Source organism: Manis pentadactyla, chromosome 11 (assembly GCF_030020395.1).
Source record: "Manis pentadactyla isolate mManPen7 chromosome 11, mManPen7.hap1, whole genome shotgun sequence".
NCBI classification, from domain to species: domain Eukaryota; kingdom Metazoa; phylum Chordata; class Mammalia; order Pholidota; family Manidae; genus Manis; species Manis pentadactyla.
Genome location: NC_080029.1, coordinates 53,671,875 through 53,684,646, shown reverse-complemented (window position 1 = coordinate 53,684,646; position 12,772 = coordinate 53,671,875).

Here is a 12,772-nt window from a genome sequence, read left to right as displayed (position 1 = left end):
AAGAAAAGCTATAGAAGTAGCAGGCGGAAGAAAACATGGGAAGATTGATTATTTCTTTGACATATCTTCTTGTAGAGTAACTTCAGCATGTACAGGTTTTAAACTACTAATTAAATTGCACACACACATTAACATAATAGGAGTATAGTTACATAATCAAAGCATACCTGTAATAACCAGCCATCTCCAGTGAAACCAAGAAAACCAGTTAGGCACCTTAGGCATTTGTGAAAACTTATCTATGATATGGTGGATATTGTCCAACTGAACTTGAACAGTCTGGGAGAAATCAGACAAATTAAAACAACCCATTCCTGGGGAATGTTCACATCCCTTATGTTCTTTTAACAGTAAATAGTCCGTAGTTGTAAGATTGTGGAGCGCTACAATTTGCACTTCTCCTAATTCTTGGTTGAGTTCCAACAGTATAGATCCAGTCAAATTTGTTGTTTTACTGTATGCACAGGCCGGCTTAGATATCTCCTTCCTCATTCCCATGGCAAGTCCAGGAGCTGGTGGGATGAGTGCATCTACAGCTGTAGCAGTGCGTGGATCGTTGTTGGGGTTTTTTGATGATCATCTTCTGGTATGAGTCTTCCAGAGAGTGCAGATGTTGGAAGTTCTCCTTCATATCGTATCTTAGTTCATTTTCGGGGTAGCCCAATTAGGCTTTGATCTTCTGTATAGACGCAAACAGACCCATTGCCTACACTTTTATATGCCCTTTCTACCCTTGTGTAGAACTCATTGGAAGTTACCATGCAGGAACTGCCCTTATTTTTTTTTTTTTTGGTATCACTAATCTACACTTACATGACGAATATTATGTTTACTAGGCTCTCCCCTATACCAGGTCTCCCCTATAAACCCCTTTACAGTCACTGTCTATCAGCATAGCAAAATGTTGTAGAATCACTACTTGTCTTCTCTGTGTTGTACAGCCCTCCCCTTTTCTCCCACCCCCCCATGCATGTTAATCTTAATACCCCCTACTTCTCCCCCCCCTTATCCCTCCCTACACACCCATCCTCCCCAGTCCCTTTCCCTTTGGTACCTGTTAGTCCATTCTTGAGTTCTGTGATTCTGCTGCTGTTTTGTTCCTTCAGTTTTTCCTTTGTTCTTATACTCCACAGATAAGTGAAATCATTTGGTATTTCTCTTTCTCCGCTTGGCTTGTTTCACTGAGCATAATACCCTCCAGCTCCATCCATGTTGCTACAAATGATTGGATTTGCCCTTTTCTTATGGCTGAGTAGTATTCCATTGTGTATATGTACCACATCTTCTTTATCCATTCATCTATCGATGGACATTTAGGATGCTTCCAATTCTTGGTTATTGTAAATAGTGCTGCGATAAACATATGGGTGATCTGTCTTTCTCTAACTTGATTGCTGAGTTCTTAGGGTAAATTCCTAGGAGTGGAATTCCTGGGTCAAATGGTAAGCCTGTTGTGAGCATTTTGATGTACCTCCATAATGCTTTCCACAATGGTTGAACTAACTTACATTCCCACCAGCAGTGTAGGAGGGATCCCCTTTCTCCACAGCCTCGCCAACATTTGTTGTTGTTTGTCTTTTGGATGGCAGCCATCCTTACTGGTGTGAGGTGATACCTCATTGTAGTTTTAGTTTGCATTTCTCTGATCATTAGCGATGTGGAGCATCTTTTCATGTGTCTGTTGTCCATCTGTATTTCTTTTTTGGAGAACTGTCTGTTCAGTTCCTCTGCCTATTTTTTAATTGGGTTATTTGTTTTTTGTTTGTTGAGGCGTGTGAGCTCTTTATATATTCTGGATGTCAAGCCTTTATTGGATGTGTCATTTTCAAATATATTCTCCCATACTGTAGGGATCTTTTTTGTTCTATTGATGGTGTCTTTTGCTGTACAGAAGCTTTTCAGCTTAATATAGTCCCACTTACTCATTTTTGCTGTTGTTTTCCTTGCCCGGGGAGATATGTTCAAGAAGAGGTCACTCATGTTTATGTCTAAGAGGTTTTTGCCTATGTTTTCTTCCAAGAGTTTAATGGTTTCATGGCTTACATTCAGGTCTTTGATCCATTTTGAGTTTACTTTTGTATATGGGGTTAGACAATGGTCCAGTTTCATTCTCCTACATGTAGCTGTCCAGTTTTGCCTGCATCACCTGTTGAAGAGACTGTCATTTTGCCATTGTATGTCCATGGCTCCTTTATCAAATATTAATTCACCATATATGTCTGAGTTAATGTCTGGATTCTCTAGTCTGTTTCATTGGTCTGTGGCTCTGCTCTTGTGCCAGTACCAAAATATCTTGATTACTATGGCTTTATAGTAGAGCTTGAAGTTAGGGAGTGAGATCCTCCCTTCTTTATTCTTCTTTCTCAGGATTGCTTTGGCTATTCGGGGTCTTTGGTGTTTCCATATGAATTTTTGAATTATTTGTTCCAGTTCATTGAAGAATGTTGCTGGTAGTTTCATAGGGATTGCATCAAATCTGTATATTGCTTTGGGCAGGATGGCCATTTTGACGATATTAATTCTTCCTAGCCACGAGCATGGGATGAGTTTCCATCTGTTAGTGTCCCCTTTAATTTCTCTTAAGAATGACTTGTAGTTTTCAGAGTATAAGCCTTTCACTTCTTTGGTTAGGTTTATTCCTAGGTATTTTATTTTTTTTGATGCAATTGTGAATGGAGTTGTTTTCCTGATTCTCTTTCTGTTGGTTCATTGTTAGTATATAGGAAAGCCACAGATTTCTGTGTGTTGATTTTGTATCCTGCAACTTTGCTGTATTCCGATATCAGTTCTAGTAGTCTTAGGGTGGACTGTTTAGGGTTTTTTATGTACAGTATCATGTCATCTGCAAATAGTGACAGTTTAACTTCTTCTTTACCAATCTGGATTCCTTGTATTTCTTTGTTTTTTCTAATTGCCGTGGCTAGGACCTCCAGTACTATGTTAAATAACAGTGGAGAGAGTGGGCATCCCTGTCTAGTTCCCGATCTCAGAGGAAATGCTTTCAGCTTCTCGCTGTTCAATATAATGTTGGCCGTGGGTTTATCATAGATGGCCTTTATTATGTTGAGGTACTTGCCCTCTATTCCCATTTTGCTGAGAGTTTTTAACATGAATGGATGTTGAACTTTGTCAAATGCTTTTTCAGCATCTATGGAGATGATCATATGGTTTTTGTCTTTCTTTTTGTTGATGCAGTGGATGATGTTGATGGACTTTCGAATGTTGTACCATCCTTGCATCCCTGGGATGATTCCAACTTGGTCATGGTGTACGATCCTTTTGATGTATTTTTGAATTCGGTTTGCTAATATTTTGTTGAGTATTTTTGCATCTGCGTTCATCAGGGTTATTGGTCTGTAGTTTTCTTTTTTGGTGGGGTCTTTGTCTGTTTTTGGTATTAGGGTGATGTTAGCTTCATAGAATGAGTTTGGGAGTATCCCCTCCTCCTCTATTTTTTGGAAAACTTTAAGGAGATTGGGTATTATGTCTTCCCTGTATGTCTGATAAAATTCCGAGGTAAATCCATCTGGCCCAGGGGTTTTGTTCTTTGGTAGTTTTTTGATTACCGCTTCAATTTCGTTGCTGGTAATTGGTCTGTTTAGATTTTCTGTTTCTTCCTGGGTCAATCTTGGAAGGTTGTATTTTTCTAGGAAGTTGTCCATTTTGTCCTAGGTTTCTCAGCTTGTTAGCATATAGGTTTTCATAGTAGTCTCCAATAATTCTTTGCATTTCCATGGGGTCCGTCGTGATTTTTCCTTTCTCGTTTCTGATACTGTTGATTTGTGTTGACTCTCTTTTCTTCTTAATAAGTCTGGCTAGAGGCTTATCTATTTGGTTTATTTTCTCGAAGAACCAGCACTTGGTTTCATTGATTTTTGCTATTGTTTTATTCTTCTCAATTTTATTTATTTCTTCTCTGATCTTTATTATGTCCATCCTTCTGCTGACCTTAGGCCTCATCTGTTCTTCTTTTTCCAATTTCGATAATTGTGACATTAGACCATTCATTTGGGATTGCTCTTCCTTTTTTAAATATGCTTGGAGTGCTATATACTTTACTCTTAAGACTGCTTTTGCTGTGTCCCACTGAAGTTGGGGCTTAGTGTTGTTGTCATTTGTTTCCATATATTGCTGGATCTCCATTTTGATTTGGTCATTGATCCATTGATTATTTAGCAGTGTGTTGTTAAGCCTCCATGTGTTTGTGAGCCTCTTTGCTTTCTTTGTACAGTTTATTTCTAGATTTATGCCTTTGTGGTCTGAAAAGTTGGTTGGTAGGATTTCAATCTTTTGGAATTTTCTGATGCTCTTTTTGTGGCCTAGTATGTGGTCTATTCTGGAGAATGTTCCATGTGCACTTGAGAAGAATGTATATCCCGCTGCTTTTGGATGTAGAGTTCTATAGATGTCTATTAGGTCCATCTGCTCTACTGTGTTGTTCAGTGCTTCCGTGTCCTTACTTATTTTCTGCCCAGTGGATATATCCTTTTGTGAGTGGTGTGTTGAAGTCTCCTAGAATGAATGCATTGCAGTCTATATCCCCCTTTAGTTCTGCTAGTATTTGTTTCCCATATGCTGGTGCTCCTGTGTTGGGTGCATATATATTTAGAATGGTTATATCCTCTTGTTTGGCTGTGCCCTTTATCATTATGTAGTGTCCTTCTTTATCTCTTTTTACTTTCTTTGTTTTGAAGTCTATTTTGTCTGATATTTGTACTGCAACCCCTGCTTTCTTCTCACTGTTGTTTGCTTGAAATATGTTTTTCCATCCCTTGACTTTTAGTCTGTACATGTCTCTGGGTTTGAGGTGAGTTTCTTGTAAGCAGCACATATTTGGGTCTTGCTTTTTTATCCATTCTGTTACTTGTGTCTTTTGATTGGTGCATTCAACCCATTAACATTTAGGGTGACTATTGAAAGATATGTACTTATTGCCTTTGCAGGCTTTAAATTCGTGGTTACCAAAGTTTCAAGGTTAGCCTCTTTAGTATCTTACTGCCTAACTTAGCTCACTTATTGAGCTGTTATATACACTGTCTGGAGATTCTTTTCTTCTCTCCTTTCTTGTTCCTCCTCCTCGATTCTTCATATGTTGGGTGTTTTGTGCTGTGCTCCTTCTAGGAGTGCTCCCATCTAGAGCAGGCCCTGTAAGATGTTCTGTAGAGGTGGTTTGTGGAAAGCAAATTCCCTCAGCTTTTGTTTGTCTGGGAATTGTTTAATCCCACCGTCATATTTGAATGATAGTCGTGCTGGATACAGTATCCTTGGTTCAAGGCCCTTTTGTTTCATTGTATTAAATATATCATGCCATTCTCTTCTGGCCTGTAGGGTTTCTGTTGAGAAATCTGACGTTAGCCTGATGGGTTTCCCTTTATAGGTGACCTTTTTCTCTCTAGCTTCCTTTAACACTCTTTCCTTGTCCTTGATCTTTGCCATTTTAATTATTATGTGTCTTGGTGTTGTCCTTCTTGGATCCTTTCTGTTGGGAGTTCTGTGTATTTCTGTGGTCTGTTCGATTACTTCTTCCCCCAGTGTGGGGAAGTTGTCAGCAATTATTTCTTCTAAGATACTTTCCATCTCTTTTCCTCTCTCTTCTTCTTCTGGGACCTCTATAATACGGATATTGTTCCTTTTGGATTGGTCACACAGTTCTCTTAATATTGTTTCATTCCTGGAGATCCTTTTGTCTCTCTTTATGTCAGCTTCTATGCGTTCCTGTTCTCTGATTTCAATTCCATCAATGGCCTCTTGAATTCTATCCATTCTGCTTATAAACCCTTCCAGAGATTGTTTCATTTCTACGATCTCCTTTCTGGCATCTGTGATCTCCTTCCGGACTTCATCCCATTTCTCTTGCGTATTTCTCTGCATCTCTGTCTGCATGTTTATGATTCTTATTTTGAATTCTTTTTCAGGAAGACTGGTTAGGTCTGTCTCCTTCTCTGGTGTTGTCTCTGTGATCTTTGTCTGCCTGTAGCTTTGCCTTTTCATGGTGATAGGAATAGTCTGCAGAACTGGGATGAGTGACGGCTGGAAGGACTTCCTTTCTTGTTGGTTTGTGGCCCTCCTCTCCTGGGAGAACAGCGACCTCTAGTGGCTTATGCTGCGCAGCTGCGCGCAGACAGGGCTTCTGCTTCCTGCCCGGCTGCTATGGAGTTAATCTCCGCTGTTGCTGTGGGCGTGGCCTGGCTGGGGCAGCTACTCCAAAATGGTGGAATCACGTTGGAGCAGGAGCTGCTGGGAGGCTATTTATCTCCGTAAGGGGCCTCCCTGCTCCCTGCAGCCGAGGTTGTTAGGGTGCCCAGAGATCCCCGGATTCCCTACCTCTGGATTATGTGACCCGCCCTGCCCCTTTAAGACTTCCAAAAAGCACCCGCCAAAACCAAACAAAACAACGACCACCAAAAAAAAAAAAAAAAAAAAAAAATTTTTAAATAAAAAAAAAAAAAGGTGGTCGTTCGTTTTTCTTTTTTCTCCGGTGCCAGCCTCAAGCCTCTGCTCACCAGTCTTTCTGCCCTGTTTCCCTAGTATTGGGGTCCCTATCCCTTTAAGACTTCCAAAAAGCGCTCGCCAAAACAAAACAGCAAAAAAGCAAAAAAAAAAATGGTCGCGCACTTTTCTTATGTCCTGCGACACCCGGCCTCCAGTGCCCGCTCACTGTTCTTGCTGCCCTGTTTTCCCAGTATCGAGGGCCCTGCACTTTGGCCCGGATGGCTGGGGCTGGCTGTTCGGCAGTCCTGGGCTCCGTCTCCCTCCCGCTCTGCCTGCTCTTCTCCCGCCGGGAGCTGGGGGGAGGTGCGCTCGGCTTCCACCCAGCCGGGGCTTGTATCTTACCCCCTTCACGATGCGCTGGGTTCTCTCAGGTGCGGATGTGGTCTGGATATTTTCCTGTGTCCTCTGGTCTTTATTCTAGGAAGGGTTGTCTTTGTTGTATTTTCATAGATATATGTTGTTTTGGGAGGAGATTTCCGCTGCTCTACTCACGCCGCCATCTTCCGCCCCTCCTCTATACTTCTAGTTTTTATGTTTATTTCTACAATTTTTATAAGTTTTTTTTCCCCAAAGTTAGAAGATAGGGATCAAGTTTCTTTCTTCCTATCTTCATTCCTTTCTTTCCTTTTTTTCTCCCTTCCTTCCTCTTTTTTCTTCCTTCCTTTCTTCCTTCCTTCTGTTCTTTTTCATATGGATATATAGTTGTTACTATTTGTTGAAAAACATTCTTTTCATTGAATTGCTTTGCTGCCTTTGAAAATCAATCAACTGTACATTGGTGGGTCTATTTGTAGACTCACTACTTTGTTCCCTTGTTCTTGCTGACTATTATGCCAATTCCATACTGTTTTAATTTCTGAAGCCTTTATAGTGAGTCTGAAAATCAGGTAGACTTCAAAATTGTTCTTTTCAAAATCACTTGGAAATTCCAGGTTTCTGACATTCCAAATATTTTTTGGTTCAACTTGTCATTTTCTACCAAGAAAGCCTGATGGAATTTTCACTGAGATTGTATTGAATCTGTCATCCTACTTGGGGAGAATTAACATCTTCAGTCTTCCAATCAAAAGCATGAATGACCATTTGTTTAAATCTTCTTTAATTACATTCAGATATATTTTACATTTTACTGGTGAGATCTTATATATAGTTGATATTATTCTTACAAATTTTAGATTTTCTCACATTATTGTAAACTGATTATTTAAAAAATTTTATTTCCATTGTCTGATGCTAGTATGTAGAAATACAATTGATTTTATATATTGATTGTCTATTCTTTGATCTTGCTAAATGAGTTAGCAATTCTGGTAATTGCTTTGTTGATTGCTTAGGATTTTGTATATTAACAATAATGTCATCTGAAAATATACTTTTAAAAAATCTTCATGTTTTATTTCTCCTTATTGCATAGCACTGAACATCCAGTACATTGTTAAATAGAACTGTTGGAGTATGCACATCCATACCATGTTAGTGATTTAGCAGGAAAGCATTCAGCATTTCACCATTAAGTTTTTTATTTTACATAGTACTACTCTTTATTAGATTGAGGAATCCTTTTTTTCCCCTCTTCATAGTGTGCTGGGAGGATTTCTTCTTCTTTTTTTTAAATCATGAATGGTTTTGGCTTCTATCAAATTGTATGTGGGCATGGATTGGGGTGGCCATATATATTTTTTCTTTATTTCTGCTAATAAGGTAGACAACATTGATTTTCAAATGTTTAACTCTCATTTTAATCCTGAGATAAACCCACTTGGTCATGATATGTGCACAGTTGTTACATATTGAAAACTCTAGACTAATACCCCAAAGATGTCTACTGCATCCTATTCCTGAAACCTGTGAAGATGTCACTTTACATGGCAAAAGACACTTTGCAGATGTGATTAAATTAATAATTTTGAGATGTGGTGATACGGGATTCTCTGTTTTACTTCAAAGTAAAAATAGGGCCTTTATAAGAAGGAAGTAGGAAGGTCAGAGTTAGAGAAGGGATGTGACCAAGGAGCAGAGATCTGAGTGATAAGGGGCCACAATCCCAGGAATGCAGGCAGCCTGTAGAAACAGGCAAAGACAAGAAAATGGATTCTCCCCAGAGCCTCCAAAAAGAATGCGCTCCTGCTGAAATCCCATTCTGGACTTCTAACTTCCTTAAATTTGTGTTGTTTTTAAACTTTGAATTTTCATTAATTTGTTACAACAGCAGTAGGAAACTAATGAACATATTTTTAGATTTGATTTGCTCATATTTTAAAAAAGATATTTGTGATTACTTCCATACTTATAAGGGATATCATTAACATACATTTTTACTTTATATTTCTTTGTTAGGTTTTAGTATTAAGGTTATGATGGCCTCACTAAGCACATTTGGAACATTTCCTGCTCTTTTATTACCTGAAAGAATTGGTATGAAGTTGTTGTTTCTTTCTTATATGTTTGGTACAGTTCGTTGGTGAACATTTTGGCCTGGATTTTGCTTTGTTGAAGATTTTGAAAATAAATTTTATTTATTTGCTACTGCAGCTTTCCAAATTAAAAAAGAAAGTTTTATTGAGGTATAATTGATAAACAAAAAATTGCACACATTTAATGTATACATTTTGAAGAATTTGAACAGATGCAGACTCTGATACCATTATCACAACCAAAGTACTAAACATTCATCACCTACAAAAATTTTCTTGTGTTCTGTTGTGGTTTTGTTTTCATTTTTGGTGGTAAGAACACTTAACTTGAGATCTATCCTTTTAACATATTTTGAAATGCACAATACTGTATTGTTAATTATAGATACTATGTTGTAGAACAGATCTCTAGTACTTATTCATCTTGCATAGCTGACGTTTGGTACTCATTGAGCATCAATTCCCCATTTCTCCCTCCCCCAGCTCCTGGAAATTACCATTCTATTCACTGTTTTCATGAGTCTATTTTACATACCTCATATAAGTGGTATCATGTAGTATTTGTCCTTCTGTGACTGGCTCATTTCACTTCACATGATGTCCTTTAGGTTCATCTGTGTTGTCCCAATTTTATCACCCAAAAAGGATCACCTTTAGGACCTATTAGAATACAGATTAGTAAATCCTAGTCCCAGAGTTTTGATTTGGTAAATCTTGGTGGGGCCTGAGAATTTATGTTTCTTACATGTTCTCGGGTAATGCTAGCACTGCTGGTCCAGGAAGCTCATTTTGAGAGCTACTGCTTTAAAAATATGGGGCTTTTTCATAAATTATACTTTTGAAAGAATTTGTCTTTTTATGATAGTTGCCAAGTATATTGGAATAAAACCATTGATTATACTTCCTTATTACTTTTATTGTCCATAGAATCTGTAGCGATATCCCATCTTTAATTCCTGAAAATGGTAGTTTTATTTTTTTCCTTATGCATTTAACCAATCTTGCTAGGGCTTAGAAACTCAATTTCTTTATTCAAAAACCAACTTTAGGCCTTGTTGATTTTCTCTATTTTTGTTACATTGATTTCTGCTTTTATCTTTGTTATTTCTTCTTGTACTTAATTTGGATTTCCTTTCCATCCTTTTTTGTTTATTAAGGTGGAAGCCTGAACCATTGATTTTAGGCATTTCTTCTTTACTAACATCATTATTTAAAGCTATGCATTTCTTCTAACACTAGTTTAGCTACATCCTACAGATATGGATATATTTTCATTGTAATTATGCTAGAAATCCATGTGTTATTTAGAAGTGTTTTGTTTAATTTCTAAGTATTTGAAAACTTTCTGTCTACTGTATTCTTACTGATTTCTATTTTAATTCTGTTGTCAAAGAACATCCCAATAGGATTTCTTACTGAAAATTTATTGAGTAGTATTTTTATCACAGCATATGGTTTTTCTTGATGAATATTACATGTACACATAAAAAATATATTCTGTTGTGTATGACATCCTGAATGTCAGTGAGAGCAGGTAGTTAATATTGTTGTTCAGGTACTCTGTATCCTTACTAATGTTTTGTTTAGTTGTATCAATTAGTGAGAGAAGATACTAAAATATCCATATTTGTAGATTTATCTGTCTCCTAGTTATTTTTGTTTTGTTCACATTTATTTTGAGACAGCATTAATTACATCTGTATCATCATTGTTATGTTTTCCTTATGAATCAATCTTTTTATTGTTATACCTCTTTTTAACTTTGTTAACACTTCTTGCATCAAGGTTTACTTTATCTGACAGTAATATTCTAACTCCAGCTTTCTTATGCTTATTGTTTTCATGGTATATCATTCTCTACCTGTGTACTTTAAACCTTTATCTACCATTATATTTAAAACATATCTTTATCATACAGTGTATATTTGGTTCTTGTTATTTAATCCAATATGATAACCTGTAACTTTTAATTGGAATATTTAACCCATTTACTGTAACATTTTTTTGATGTAATATTTTGCTAGTGTGATCTCTTTATGTCTCCTCTGTCTCACTCTCACTCATTCCATTTTCCTCTATTCTTTCTTTTCTGACCTTTATTCAGTTAATTACTTTTCTCCTTAGTATTCCATTTTAATTACTCCTTTGAAGTTAGCTATACTTTACACTATATAATTTTTTTATTTTTCCCCCAGGGATTACAACTTCAGGGAAGATGTAAGACTTTGCTATAGTGTAGTTCCAATGTATCATCCAAACTTTGTGCTATTTTTGCCATGTATTTTACATCTGTATATAATAAAATCTTTATTATATAGTGGTATATATGTAAGTTTACATATATGTGTGTGTCATAGGATATATATTCTAATAGTTATATATTTTGTTAGAGAAATTAAAAGAAAAATGACTTATACTCTTAGGTTTTCTCACATGTTTACCATTTCTGACATTTTCTTTCCTGTGTATTCAAATTTGTTTCTAGTATTATTTCTATTCAGCCAGAATTCTAAAACTTACTTTAGAATTCTTTTAGTCCAGGACTGCTGGCAATGAATTACCTTAGTTTACTTTTGTCTGAAAATGTCCTTAGTTAAGTTCATTTTCTGAAGAATATTTTCCTTGGATATAGAAATCTAGGTTGACAATGTTTCCTTTTAGCACCTAAATATGATATTTCATTGTATTCTGGTTTATGTCATTTCTTATATATAGTCAACCATCATTCATGTTTCTCTATATGTAATATGTAGTTTTTTTTTGTATGTGAAACTGCTTTCAAGATTTTCTGTTTATCTTTAGCCTTAGCAGTTTGATTCTGATTCATTTGGTAATATGTTCTTTGATTTATCCAACTTGAGGTTTACCAGTCTACTTAGATTGGAAAGTTTATCTTTTCACAGCATTTAAGAAACTTTCAGCCATTATTTCTTCCAAAAAAGTTCTACCATATATAATCTCTCTTCTGTCTCCCAATGTCCAGTCATATTTATACCGCTTGATATTGTACCATAGATAAGTGAGCTCTCTTCATTTATATTTAATCACATTGTTACTGTTTTTCAGATTGGAAAATTTATATGGAACCATCTTTAAAATTCAGTTATTTTTTTCTTCTGTAATTTCCAATCCACTGTTAGGCTCATCTGGTAAATGGAATCCACCCTGATTTATCTGTTCACAAATATCAGCTTCATAATTATCATCAGTAGCAATGTTCTTTACATATACTTCAGAAATGATTATGATACACTAGAAGAGTCAACCTAATATAATCTAAAGAGGGGGCAGCAGACAAAAAGCTATAATTTACAACTTTTATTCAGAGTGTTCTTTTGAGAGACATCTAAACCAGCAAGTAAATATAATCTTCATGTCACTCATTCAAATGTCCCCTTACTTGCCAATATTCTACCCACATATCTTTAGTATGGAGTATCAAGATAGCCTTTGAATTCTACAGAAGATATCACATAGGTATCACATAAGGGATTAATTATTCTAATGTTTTATTCTTTTTTGAAAAAATCACTAATCATAGCCATAATTTACCAATTAGAAATGAATTATTCCCATAAATGATTACTTTATAATTATAAGTAAATGTAGACAAATACAATGCCTATTTTTTAAAAAGATAATGAATTTTATTAATCCATATAAATATTCTGCTGTGATTCAAATAGTACATATTTTAAAGGTAGCAGCATACATGCAAAAATAGTAAGGAGAAAACATAGCCTAATGGTTTGATGGATGTGTGGAGTATCTGTTTGCATGTTTAAATGGCAGTTTTTTGCAAATGAAATACTTCAGTGCTTAAGCACTAATATCATTTGAAGAAGTCTGAGTTTATAACAGGAATA